The 12,147-nt window shown below is 32.1% G+C and overlaps 1 long non-coding RNA gene across 3 annotated transcripts; it reads left to right on the top strand.

The window, feature by feature from the left end:
• The first annotated feature begins 5,459 nt into the window (after positions 1–5,459).
• On the top strand, positions 5,460–11,910 carry LOC127083134 (uncharacterized). Of its 3 annotated transcripts, none has more exons than XR_007788314.1 (2): positions 5,460–5,594; positions 11,651–11,910. It is a non-coding gene; the product is annotated as an uncharacterized LOC127083134 (long non-coding RNA). The 3 variants fall into 3 exon arrangements; XR_007788313.1 differs by lacking the exon at positions 11,651–11,910 and adding an exon at positions 5,712–5,971; XR_007788315.1 differs by lacking the exon at positions 5,460–5,594 and adding an exon at positions 11,403–11,533.
• Positions 11,911–12,147: the final 237 nt, after the last annotated feature.

Raw genomic sequence — 12,147 nt, 5'->3', positions numbered from 1 at the left:
TGGATCATCCATGAACATTTTATGATTTTTTGAAGTTTGGTGAAAAAATGAAATAAAGATTTAATGATTTAAATGAAATAAAATGGCGCTAGTGGCAATTTCGTAATTATGTGCAGCCAGGGGCGAAACGCCCCGTTTCATTAACGGAGCTGTCATCATGTGAGTGGCCAGTGCACGCGGGAAACACAATATTTGAAACAAAGCCAGGCCAAATGGATCAAACACGCGTTTTGGAAGGAAAAATAGAGTGTTCATCATGTTCTTGAGCAGAAATCATCACAATGACCAAATCTTCATGGAAATGCACAAACTATATATGGTTGGATTCGTCTTTTAACAAGGATTACGAATATCATCACGATTTTATCCAAAATTCAGTATACAAAAAGATTCGATCAAGAAATGTTTTGCTATCCAAACTTTAGATCCAGATTTCTCCATGAATATTCAACGAAAATGCACGATTCAAGTTTCATTCTACTCTATGTTGAAGGATCTACCTAAGCCACATGTTGATTTCATGAATTAGAGGTTTTGAATTTTTACCTCTTGATGAAGCAGCTGTTGGAATCGATCGTTTCAGGTCCAAATGATGCGAAACAGATCGCCTAGAGTGATGTAGGAGGTGTATGGAGGTGATTGCTCAGCTAAAAAATGCTTGGATGATGGAGAATCTTCAAACTGCCATGCGAGCTCACGGTTGCAACAGTTGGATTTCTTCAAGTTTCTTCCACCAATTCGTTCAAACAGATGTACAACTCCACCTGTTAATGATGAACAACACAAAAGATAGCACGAAAAGAGATGAATTCTTGATGAACAAAGGAAAAAAGTGTGAAGAAAAATGGAGAAAATTGAGAGAATTTGTGAATTTTTTGTTTGGATCTGAGAAAATGATTTGTGATTATCAATTTTTGTTATGATTATGCACTTATACCACGTGTTAATCCAGTTAGTAATCATGATTAAGCAAATTGGAAGTGATTAAGCAAAATGAATTTTCATGAGTTTTGGCCAAAATGCCCTTTTCAAGATGCAACCAATGTAACAGTAGAAAATCAGTTTGAGCAAGTCATATTGGTCATTTAGAATGTGTTGGAAAAGGTTTGAAATGCAAAGGACTTGTATTTTTGAAAATCACTATTTTTCCCACCAAATTTCAAATTAGTCCACTTGAAAAATGACCTTTTTATGTGTTGATTTTTGATGAAATGTAATGATGCATCATGAAAGTTCATGTCAAATGTGACTTGCTCAAAAAAGAATCACCCAATTTGGCCAAATGGTTCATGAGTTATGGCCTTTTGAAGTTCACCATTTTCTGAAAATGATTTGATCATATCTTGCCAACCACACATGGGAATTTCATGTTCTTGGACTTTTTGGAAAGGTGAGAACAAGATCTTCAACTTTCATGTTGGACAAAATTCCATTTGAAGCTTGTATGATGAAGTAATTTTGAGGAGAAAAACTTTCCATTTTGGGCAGTTGAAATTACAGGTCACCTGCTATTTTTGGAAACTTTTTGTCTGACCTCCAATTCTTCAACCTTGGTCTTTGATATGTCAAATGAGACTTATATGGACATGAATGAGGCCTTTCAAACCATCTCACACTTTCCAATCCATAAAATCAGGCACAGTTGACCACAATTGACTTTCTAGGGTTTCTGAGGAAATTCAGCTTGACTGTTGAGCTTTGATCATCCAATCTTTGTCCAAATCTCTTCAAAATGATCCTTAGACCATATGAACTTGATAAACCAATCTTAGGGCCTTGTCTCAATGGAAATTGCACAAGCTTGCTTGTTTGACCTGATCTCCTGACCAGTTTGACCTAATTTGTCTGAGGAACTTGCACTTGGGCAAATGGCCATGCAATGCTATGCAATGGACTTTGTTATGTTAATGACCTAAAAAATGAAAATGTATGCATAAAAGGTAGGGTTCAAATTTGAGGTGCTACACCTGTGTTTGAGGCCGAGGAGGAAAGTGATGTAGAAGTGAGTGATGAATTGTCTCATCTTCTTGAGCAAGATGAAAAGATTATTCAGCCATTTGAAGAGCATATTGAGCTTGTCAACTTGGGCTCCGAGGATGATGTGAAGGAAGTCAAGATTGGGTCTCGATTGTGTCCAGATTCTAAGAAGGGGTTGGTTGATCTTCTTCGAGAATATTTAGATGTGTTTGCTTGGTCCTATCAAGACATGCCTGGGTTGGATTCTAAGATTGTGGAGCATAGATTATCGTTGAAGCCAGAATTCCCGCCAGTCAAGCAGAAATTGAGAAGAACTGTGAATATCAAAGAGGAAGTTCAGAAGCAGATTGATGTTGGTTTCCTTGTGACCGCTGAGTATCCGTAATGGGTGGCCAATATTGTGCATGTGCCGAAGAAAGATGGGAAAGTCTGCATGTGTGTTGACTATAGAGATTTGAATAAAGCCAGTCCGAAAGATGATTTCCCTCTGCCACATATTGATATGTTGGTAGACAATACTGCTAAATTCAAAGTCTTTTCGTTTATGGATGGATTTTCCAGATATAATCAAATCAAGATGGCACCCGAAGACATGGAAAAGACCACATTCATTACACCCTGGGGAACATTCTGTTATAGAGTGATGTCTTTCGGTCTAAAGAATGTTGGTACAACTTACCAGAGAGCAATGACTACTCTTTTTCATGATATGATGCATAAAGAGATAGAAGTTTATGTCGGTGACACGATTGCTAAATCCATTGATGAAGAAAAACATGTTGAGCATTTGTTGAAGCTATTCCTTGAGGAAGTATAAACTCCGCTTGAATCCCAATAAGTTTACTTTTGGTGTTTGTTCTGGTAAGTTGTTGGGCTTTATTGTCAGTGAGAAGGGTATTGAAGTTGATCCTGCCAAGGTCAAAGCAATACAGGAGATGCATGCGCCCAAAACTGAGAAGCAATTCAGAGGTTTTCTCGGCCACTTGAATTATATCACCATATTCATTTCCCACATGACTGCCACATGTGCGCCTATATTCAAGCTTCTTCGGAAAGATCAGTCTTGTGATTGGACCGAGGACTGCCAGAAAGCTTTTGATAGTATCAAATAATATTTGCTTAAACCTCCGATTCTGTCTCCACCTGTTGAAGGAAGATCGTTGATCATGTATTTGACTATTGTAGCGGGGTATTCGTTACCATTAGAGATATTGACTAAATCTAAGGTAAATCATACAAGTCGAGTCGCCACCGCACTTCTATTTATCCAAAGGAATGGTTAGAAAGAGAACAAAAACCTAAAAGTTTTATTGAATCAAAAACTAGTAAAAATGTCAGAGATCGGGGTAAGGGGGTTGGTTATGCAATGGGAAGGTTTTAAGCATCCAAAACATCCTAGGTACTCTTAGGGAGCCCTTTTCACACTTGTTGTAAGGTTGGTATTTTTGTGAAAATTTGTTTATGCAAACATGATTGAAGAGATGAGAAGAGAATATACAAATTATTTACATTTTGTGTTTGGATGGATAAACCCATTGCCTACGTACCATCTTAAAAGATTAGGATCAAAACCTCGTAGTTCGGGGTAAAAATCTCAAAATGAGTTGGTGAAGTGATTGGTCCAAAAGCCTTAAGGTCTTTTGTTATCCAAGGGAGAAAACTCAACCTAAAACCACAAATCCACCATGTGAGGATATCCTCAACATGCTAGTGAGGGGTTAACCCTATAATAAGCATGGAAGACTCATTGTCCACCAATAAGGATATAGGTGAGTATTACATCTACCTCAAGGATAACTCAAACCTAATAGCTAAAGGTTATGAAAAAAATTTGATTAAGGAAGTGGCCATTGAAACCACAAAAGTATTTGAATGAGTGGTATTTACCAATGAAAAGTATGTACAAAATATGGTCAAACATGGCATTGACATAGAATTGATGAAGATTTAAAGAAACTCCTACAATTAATTCAATTAAATCCTACAAAGGAAAATATTCTAATCACATAATTTTCTATGAATTAACATGAATTAAGATATGCATGTTCATGAATTAAGTCCATAGCAAAAATTGGCAAAAAGAAAGATAAAAACAAGAAATAAAATGAAAGCAATTTAATCTGCAGGGGTGCATGAACCAAGGGGTGTGAAACTTGGAAAATGAGGCTTTGTGCCTAACAGATAAGGCCCAAACATAAATGGTCGGTATTGGGTTCAACAAATGACAACATAAGCAAAACAAGGGTATAAAAAGTCAAACAGTGGGCTTAAGGGCCTAAACCCAATTGAAATCAAATGGAAATGGAGGAAAATCAAGCCACCAAACCTTGGGGCTTTTATTCTCCAATGCACAAGCTACATTATGGTATCAAAAATTCAGCAAACAAGAAGGGATACAATTTTCCGAACTGCAAGATGGAGGATTGTCTTGAAACTTGCTGAAATTTGAAGGTGATGAAGATGAAGAAAACAGAGGTATGCTTCTTTGATCTTCTACTTCTTCTCTTCAATGATTTAGCTCTAAAAAGTTATAAACTTAATTGTTGTTCTTGATGTTGATTATGTGAATGTAAGGATAATGTAGAATATATGAGGTTTAGCTCAATTGATGACAAACTTCAATGTGAAGTTAGCTCTAATGGTGAGAAAACTCTAATGATAAGATTTTTTTAACCAATCATCTCATATCGAACAACGAACAACCTTATTTATATCACATTATGGAAAAAAATTCAAAGAAATACTATTTCTAGAAACACTTTAATATTGTTTTAAAAGTAATGTATATGTTTTTATTTAAAAATGTTATATGAATAACTTTTTTTTTTAAATTTCAAATAAAAAATTAGAATAAATATTTTTCTTAAAACATAAGTTTACTTATTTCATTACTTTTTAATAATTTTGTTGAATATCAAAATTTTAAAAAATCAAAAAAGCATTTTTAACACATGTTTTTTTTAAAATCATGTTATTTTCACTATGTTTAATATTCAATAATGTACATTTTTGTTATAGAATGTAGAAATAAGTGAATTAAATTAGAAAAATAATTTTAAAATTACCTTTAGTATTTTAAAAGAAATTTTCATAAAAAATATTTTTAGAATACAAAGAAAACATTTATTTTTAAGACTAAAACAAGCATATGCTTTATTAGCATGAACAATTCGTTTTTTGAAAATATATATTTCTTTTAACATGGTATTTTTTTAATTATGGTTAGTTTTTTACACATTTTTTATAAATACAATATCCATGTAAAACACAATTATATTGTTTTCTATCTTTAATTTATTACAGTCAAACATAATTGTTCTAGAAAATATCATTCAATAAACAATATGTATTCCGTAAAATCATTATGACATTTTAATACGACTCAAATGATTTATTTAATAAATTGGTAGTTTTTTATTGAACGATTGTGTTTTACATCCACAATACAGAATATTAAACTCTAATAATTGCTATATAAATATCCGTAAAAGATTCAATAAACAATCACTTTACCGACGTTGTTTGTCCATTCATCTTTCAAGAGAACATGGCTATCGGCATCAACCGAGTATATTGTTTCATTGCAATTCTTTGCATTGCTTCAGTTTTGCATCGAGGTAACCCATTTATTTATTCTCTACCTATTTTTTTCATGTATATTTTCAAAATAACTTATTATATAATTGATGCCACAAAACTTTTCTCCATATAAAAATTATTTATATTGATTGTAGGTGGTGCAAGAAGATATGAAGAAATTATGAGTGACGACGCCCAATTTGATTGTTTTGATTCACAGGAATGTCCATCATCTAATGAAGATTGTATACAGAGATGTCAACGACGAGGTTTGAGTAGTGGCAGTTGCCAAGGACGTCTATGTTGTTGCCCAACAAATACACTCTAAATCTAGCTCTGTACATCTGTACAAGTTTATGTATGAATTATGGCTTCATCAATAAAAATTTAAAATAAACACATTGAGTTAAGTTTACATTGATCTCAATTTTAACTTTCAAGGGGAACATAGTTTTCCTTTGTTTCAATTAACACAACTAAATCATCATTCATGTGGGTGAAAAATATTATACTGCACCAAAAGATAACTTCTGCACCAAATTTAATCGAGAAGAATACTGCAAATATTATACTGCACCAAATAGGAAGATGTTTGATTTTAGCATGTTCTAATTTTATTTTAATTTGTAAGATATTATTTATATACTTTGGTCATAATCACGTTTACTCAATTAAAATAAATTTATTTGAGAATAATATTCTAAGAATAAAATATTTATTATTATTGTATGGAGACAGTCGGCGACTCTGCCAGAGATATTTGCTCCCTAAAAAGAGTCGAGCCATTCCTTTAGTTTTAGGATTATTGTTTTGCTTGTTTTATTTATTATTTATTTTATTTTTATTTTTCTTCTCTATTTTTATCTTATATGTTCTTTAATGTTATTTAACATTATGGGTTTTGGAGTTTTATTTTATTTTGGTCATAATCACATTTATTCATTTAAAATATATTTATTTGAGAATAATATTCTAAGGATAAAATATTTATTATTATTGTGTGGAGACAACTGACAACTCTCTTAGTGATATTTGCTCCCTAAAGAGAGTCGAGCCTATCCTTTAATTTTAGGATTATTGTTTTGTTTGTTTTATTCTTTGTTTATTTCTTTTATTTATTTTTTTCTTTATTTTTTTTTATTCTCTATTTTTGTCTTATATATTATTTAACGTTATTTAATATTATGGGGTTTGGAGTTTTGTTTGATAATAAGATCTACGCCCGAACCCAAAAAGAAACATAAGCTAAGTAAGGGGTTGACTTGTATTGGCCAATGAGATGCACATCCCAATATGTTTTTTACGTCAACTCCTCCTAGAGTAATTCAGTTCAAAGTGTTAGTCATGAATTCGCTAGCTCATCCTCATGACGAAACTTTTAGTCTGATACATGACTCTAGGGACCTATTCTAGAACTTGAACATTGAGATTAGGGATGACAAAAAAAACTCATACCCGCGTATATCGTTGGATAAAATCCATTACGGATATGGTACAAATAGCTTAATAGATATCCATAGATAAAATAAATGGATATTTAAATACCCGCTTGTTAATGAATATGGATGCAAGTTTAATGATACTCATGCCCACCAATATTCGTATCTATTATACTACCTTGTCTTTTCATCTTCTAAAAAAAGTAGTCTTATTATACTACTTTCATTTTTTTTTAAAATTGAAGAACACCTTTCACATTGCATATAAATTCTATTAGCCATTTCATATTTAAGCTCTTCAATACTCACACCTCACTTCAACAATTTCACTGTCCAACCAACCAATGTCATCCTTCCTCTGTCGAACCAATGCCTCCCATCCTACTCCTCTTTTTTCCGCTCCTCCATCATAACTTACAATCACAACATCTATTATTTGCTTGGTTAAAAATAAAATGTATGAATATTATGTTTGTATCTTATTTTGTTTTGGTGAAAAAGAAGAAAATTAATGTGATGAAAATTTATAATTAAATTAAGAGCGAATTATAGGGATGTTATGTGAGAATAACTTCTTGTATCTTTAAAAGAAGCAAAATATATAATTTTTTTCAAAAAATAAATTTAGAAAAAAAATATTATTCATGGATATCAGCAAATATATGTGGGTAACGTAAAACCCGTGGATTACACGCTTAACGGATACCCGTATGGATATGAGGCAGATACATATATCATATTTATCTAACAGGGAGAATATGAATATCATAGTATTTGTCCCCATGGATATCCATTTACATCCCTAGTTGAGACTTCGTCTATACGAAAACCATGTGTAAGGGAGACCCTTTGGGATTTCATTATAAATTGGGGTAGGCCTGATATGATGATAAAGTTTCATCTGTGACTCGTGACCTTGGGTTTGTTCTAAAATAGCTAACAAAATCCAAGAGCGTCCATAGACCGATGGTCAGAATGAGAGGAATATCTAGTCTTTGGAGGATATTTTAAGGACTTGTGTCAAGGAGATTTTTGGGATGTTTTTCGGCCATTGATTAAGTTTACATACAATAACAACTATCATTCGAGCATTGGAATGGTATTGTTCAAACGGTTGTATGAGAGAAGGTGTAGGACTCTTTTATGCTTGTTTAAGTCTGAAGAGAGTGTTGTACTTGGATCAGGAATTATGCAATAGACTACAGAGAAAGTGGAGATGATATAAGAGAAGACGAAGGCATGTTTGAGTAGGAAGAATAACTATCATGATAAGCGGATAAAGGCTCTTGAATTTTTCGAGAGAGTTCACAAGTTTCTGAGGGTCACACCTATGAATGGTGTTGGGACGATTTTGAAGTCTAAGAATCTTACTCCTCGTTTAATTGGTCCCTGTCAGATTTCCCAGAGGATTGGAGTTATTTCCTACATGATGGACTTGCCACCGTTTCTTTTGAACCTACATGATATTTTCCATGTGTCTTAGCTCTGGAAATACATTCCTGATCTGTGGCATATAATCCAAATGGGCGATGTGCAAGTGAGAGAAAATATGATTGTTGTAGCATTACCCATGAGGATCGAGAAGTGAAGCAACTCATAAGGTATGAGATTGCTTTAGTGAAGGATGTCTGGGGATGACTTGCCGGAGGGAGTTTGACATAGGAGCTGGAGAGCCGTATGAAGGAGTCATATCGAGATTTGTTTTCTCCAGGTAAATTTTGAGGGCAAAAATCCTTTTTAGTCGGAGAGAGTTGTAACACCCCGAAAGTTTAAATAAAGTATTTTATTTAATTGTTAGTGTAATTGATTCTTCATATTTGAATTTTGATATTTTTCCGAGAGTATGGGTATTTTATTAATTTACTAATCATCAGGTGTACATCCCGGAATTCCCTGGGGCCGAGATTTTGAAATCCGAGTACGAAAAGGGAAAGTAGGTCGGATAACCATGACCTTACACAAGTCGGAGGCCGATTAGGGTTCACTTAGATACAAAGCAAACACGTCGGAGCCAGTTTTGTGATAACACTAACAGAAGAATAAGTCGGATTCGATTTCAGTTCTAGGAAATCATATGGACAATCGTAAGGGATGGTTACGAAATGTCCTCATATAATTACATAAGAGTAACAGAAATTGATGGAAGAGGTGTTACTTGGGATTTAAGGAAGATAACTAACATTATTAGAGGTCATTTTAACATGGGATATGAATGGACATACCTTTAATAACCCTGGGGTGTGGATAACAAATTTTAAAAATAAACTCAACAAACAAGTTTTAAAGTTTTTAGTTTTTAAATACAGAAAAACTATTTTTAAAAAGCCTTTCAAACAAGGCCTAAATCATGCATATAAGAATCATTCAAGTGAACCAAAATAAATCATTCATGCATGCAATCAAGAGTAAAGGATTTAATTTCTAATGAGTTCTAATTGAAAATTAAAGAGGAAAGCTTTAAACTAAACTCAATTAAAATCCAAGGTAGAAATCTATCCTAATTAAACTAACCATTTTTAATATGCATCTTTTATGAATTAACCAGGCATTGACATAGAATTAATGAAGATTTAAAGAAACTCCTACAATTAATTCAATTAAATCCTACAAATAAAAATATTCTAACCAAACATGATATGTGAATTTTCTATGTCGTAAAATATGCATGTTCATGAATTAAGTGCCTAGAAAAAATTGGCGAAAATAAAGATAAAAACCAGAAATAAAATGAAGGCAATTAAATCTGCAGGAGTGCATGAACCAAGGGGTGTGCAACTTGAAAAATGAGGCTTTAGCCCTACTAGATAAGGCCCAACACAAGTGATTGGTATTGGGTTCAACAAATGAGAGCAAAAGCAAAACATGGGTATGAAAAGCCAAACAGTGGGCTTAAGGGCCTATGCCCAATTGAATTTGGCAAGGGAGATAGAAAAAATTCAGCAAGCATACTTCTACTTCTCTACACATCACGTTCAAATTTATGTCCAATAAAAAAATCACCACCAGAGCTCCAGGCCCCACCGCGCCGGAGGCGGCGGAGTTGAGCGAAATTAAGAAATAAAATCACTTTTCTACTCCTCTCAACCTTCTTTATCCTAATCTCTCATTAATTATTTCCAAATGTTAATCAATTCTGAAAAATTGAGGCACTAAACCTATGAACCCTAATCATAAGAATTTAAATTAAATGGAGATGGGGGAAATCAAGCCACCAAACCTTAAGCCTTTTATTCTCCAACGTACAAGCTACATTGTGGTATCAAAAATTTAGCAAACAAGAAGGGAAAAAAATTTCTGAACTGCAAGATGGGGGATTGTCTTGGAACTTGCTGAAATTTGAAGGTGATGAAGATGAAGAAAACAGAGGTATGCGTCTTTGATCTTCTACTTCTTCTATTCAATGATTTAGCTCTAAAAAATTATGAACTGGATTGTTGTTCTTGATGTTGATTATGTGAATGTAAGGATAATGTAGAATGTATGAGATTTAGCTCAATTGGTAACAAACTTCAATGTGAAGTTTGCTCTAATGGTGAGAAAGATCTAATGATAAGATTTTTTTTAACCAATCATCTCAAATCAAATAACGAACACCCATATTTATAACACATTATGAAAAAAACACAAAGAAATATTATTTCTAGAAACACTTTAATATTGTTTTAAAAGTAATGCACATGTTTTTATTTAAAAATGTTTTATAATTAACTTTTTTTCTTAAAATTTCAAATTAAAAATTAGACTAAATAGTTTTCTTAAAACATAAGTTTACTTATTTCATTACTTTTTTTAATAATTTTGTTGAATATCAAAATTTTAAAAAATCAATTAAATTTAAAGCTAATTTTAAATTTAAAAAAAAGCATTTTTAAAACATGTTTTTTAAAAATCCTGTAATTTTCACTATGTTTAATATTCAATAACGTACATTTTGTTATAGAATGTAAAAATTAGTGATTTAAATTAGAAAAATAATTTTAAAATAACCTTTAGTATTTTAAAAGAAATTTTCATTAAAATTATTTTTAGAATACAAAGAAAACATTTATTTTTAAGACTAAAACAAGCATATGCTTTATTAGCATGAACAATTCGTTTTTTGAAAATATATATTTCTTTTAACATGGTATTTTTTTAATTATGGTTAGTTTTTTACACATTTTTTATAAATACAATATCCATGTAAAACACAATTATATTGTTTCTATCTTTAATTTATTACAGTCAAACATAATTGTTCTAGAAAATATCATTCAATAAACAATATGTATTCCGTAAAATCATTATGACATTTTAATACGACTCAAATGATTTATTTAATAAATTGGTAGTTTTTTATTGAACGATTGTGTTTTACATCCACAATACATATTATTAAACTCTAATAATTGCTATATAAATATCCGTAAAAGATTCAATAAACAATAACTTTACCGACGTTGTTTGTCCATTCATCTTTCAAGAGAACATGGCTATCGGCATCAACCGAGTATACTGTTTCATTGCAATTCTTTGCATTGCTTCAGTTTTGCATCGAGGTAACCCATTTATTTATTCTCTACCTATTTTTTTCATGTATATTTTCAAAATAACTTACTATATAATTGATGCCACAAAACTTTTCTCCATATAAAAATTATTTATATTGATTGTAGGTGGTGCAAGAAGATATGAAGAAATTATGAGTGACGACGCCCAATTTGATTGTTTTGATTCACAGGAATGTCCATCATCTAATGAAGATTGTATACAGAGATGTCAACGACGAGGTTTGAGTAGTGGCAGTTGCCAAGGACGTCTATGTTGTTGCCCAACAAATACACTCTAAATCTAGCTCTGTACATCTGTACAAGTTTATGTATGAATTATGGCTTCATCAATAAAAACTAAAAATAAACACATTGAGTTAAGTTTACATTGATCTCAATTTTAACTTTCAAGGGGAACATTGTTTTCCTTTGTTTCAATTAACACAACTAAATCATCATTCATGTGGGTGAAAAATATTATACTGCACCAAAAGATAACTTCTGCACCAAATTTAATCGAGAAGAATACTGCAAATATTATACTGCACCAAATAGGAAGATGTTTGATTTTAGCATGTTCTTATTTTATTTTAATTTTTAAGATATTATTTATATACTTTGGT

Source organism: Lathyrus oleraceus, chromosome 5 (genome assembly GCF_024323335.1).
Source record: "Lathyrus oleraceus cultivar Zhongwan6 chromosome 5, CAAS_Psat_ZW6_1.0, whole genome shotgun sequence".
Classification (NCBI taxonomy): Eukaryota; Viridiplantae; Streptophyta; class Magnoliopsida; order Fabales; family Fabaceae; genus Lathyrus; species Lathyrus oleraceus.
Note: the sequence above shows the minus strand (reverse complement) of the source record. Positions and strands in the feature narration are given on the sequence as shown.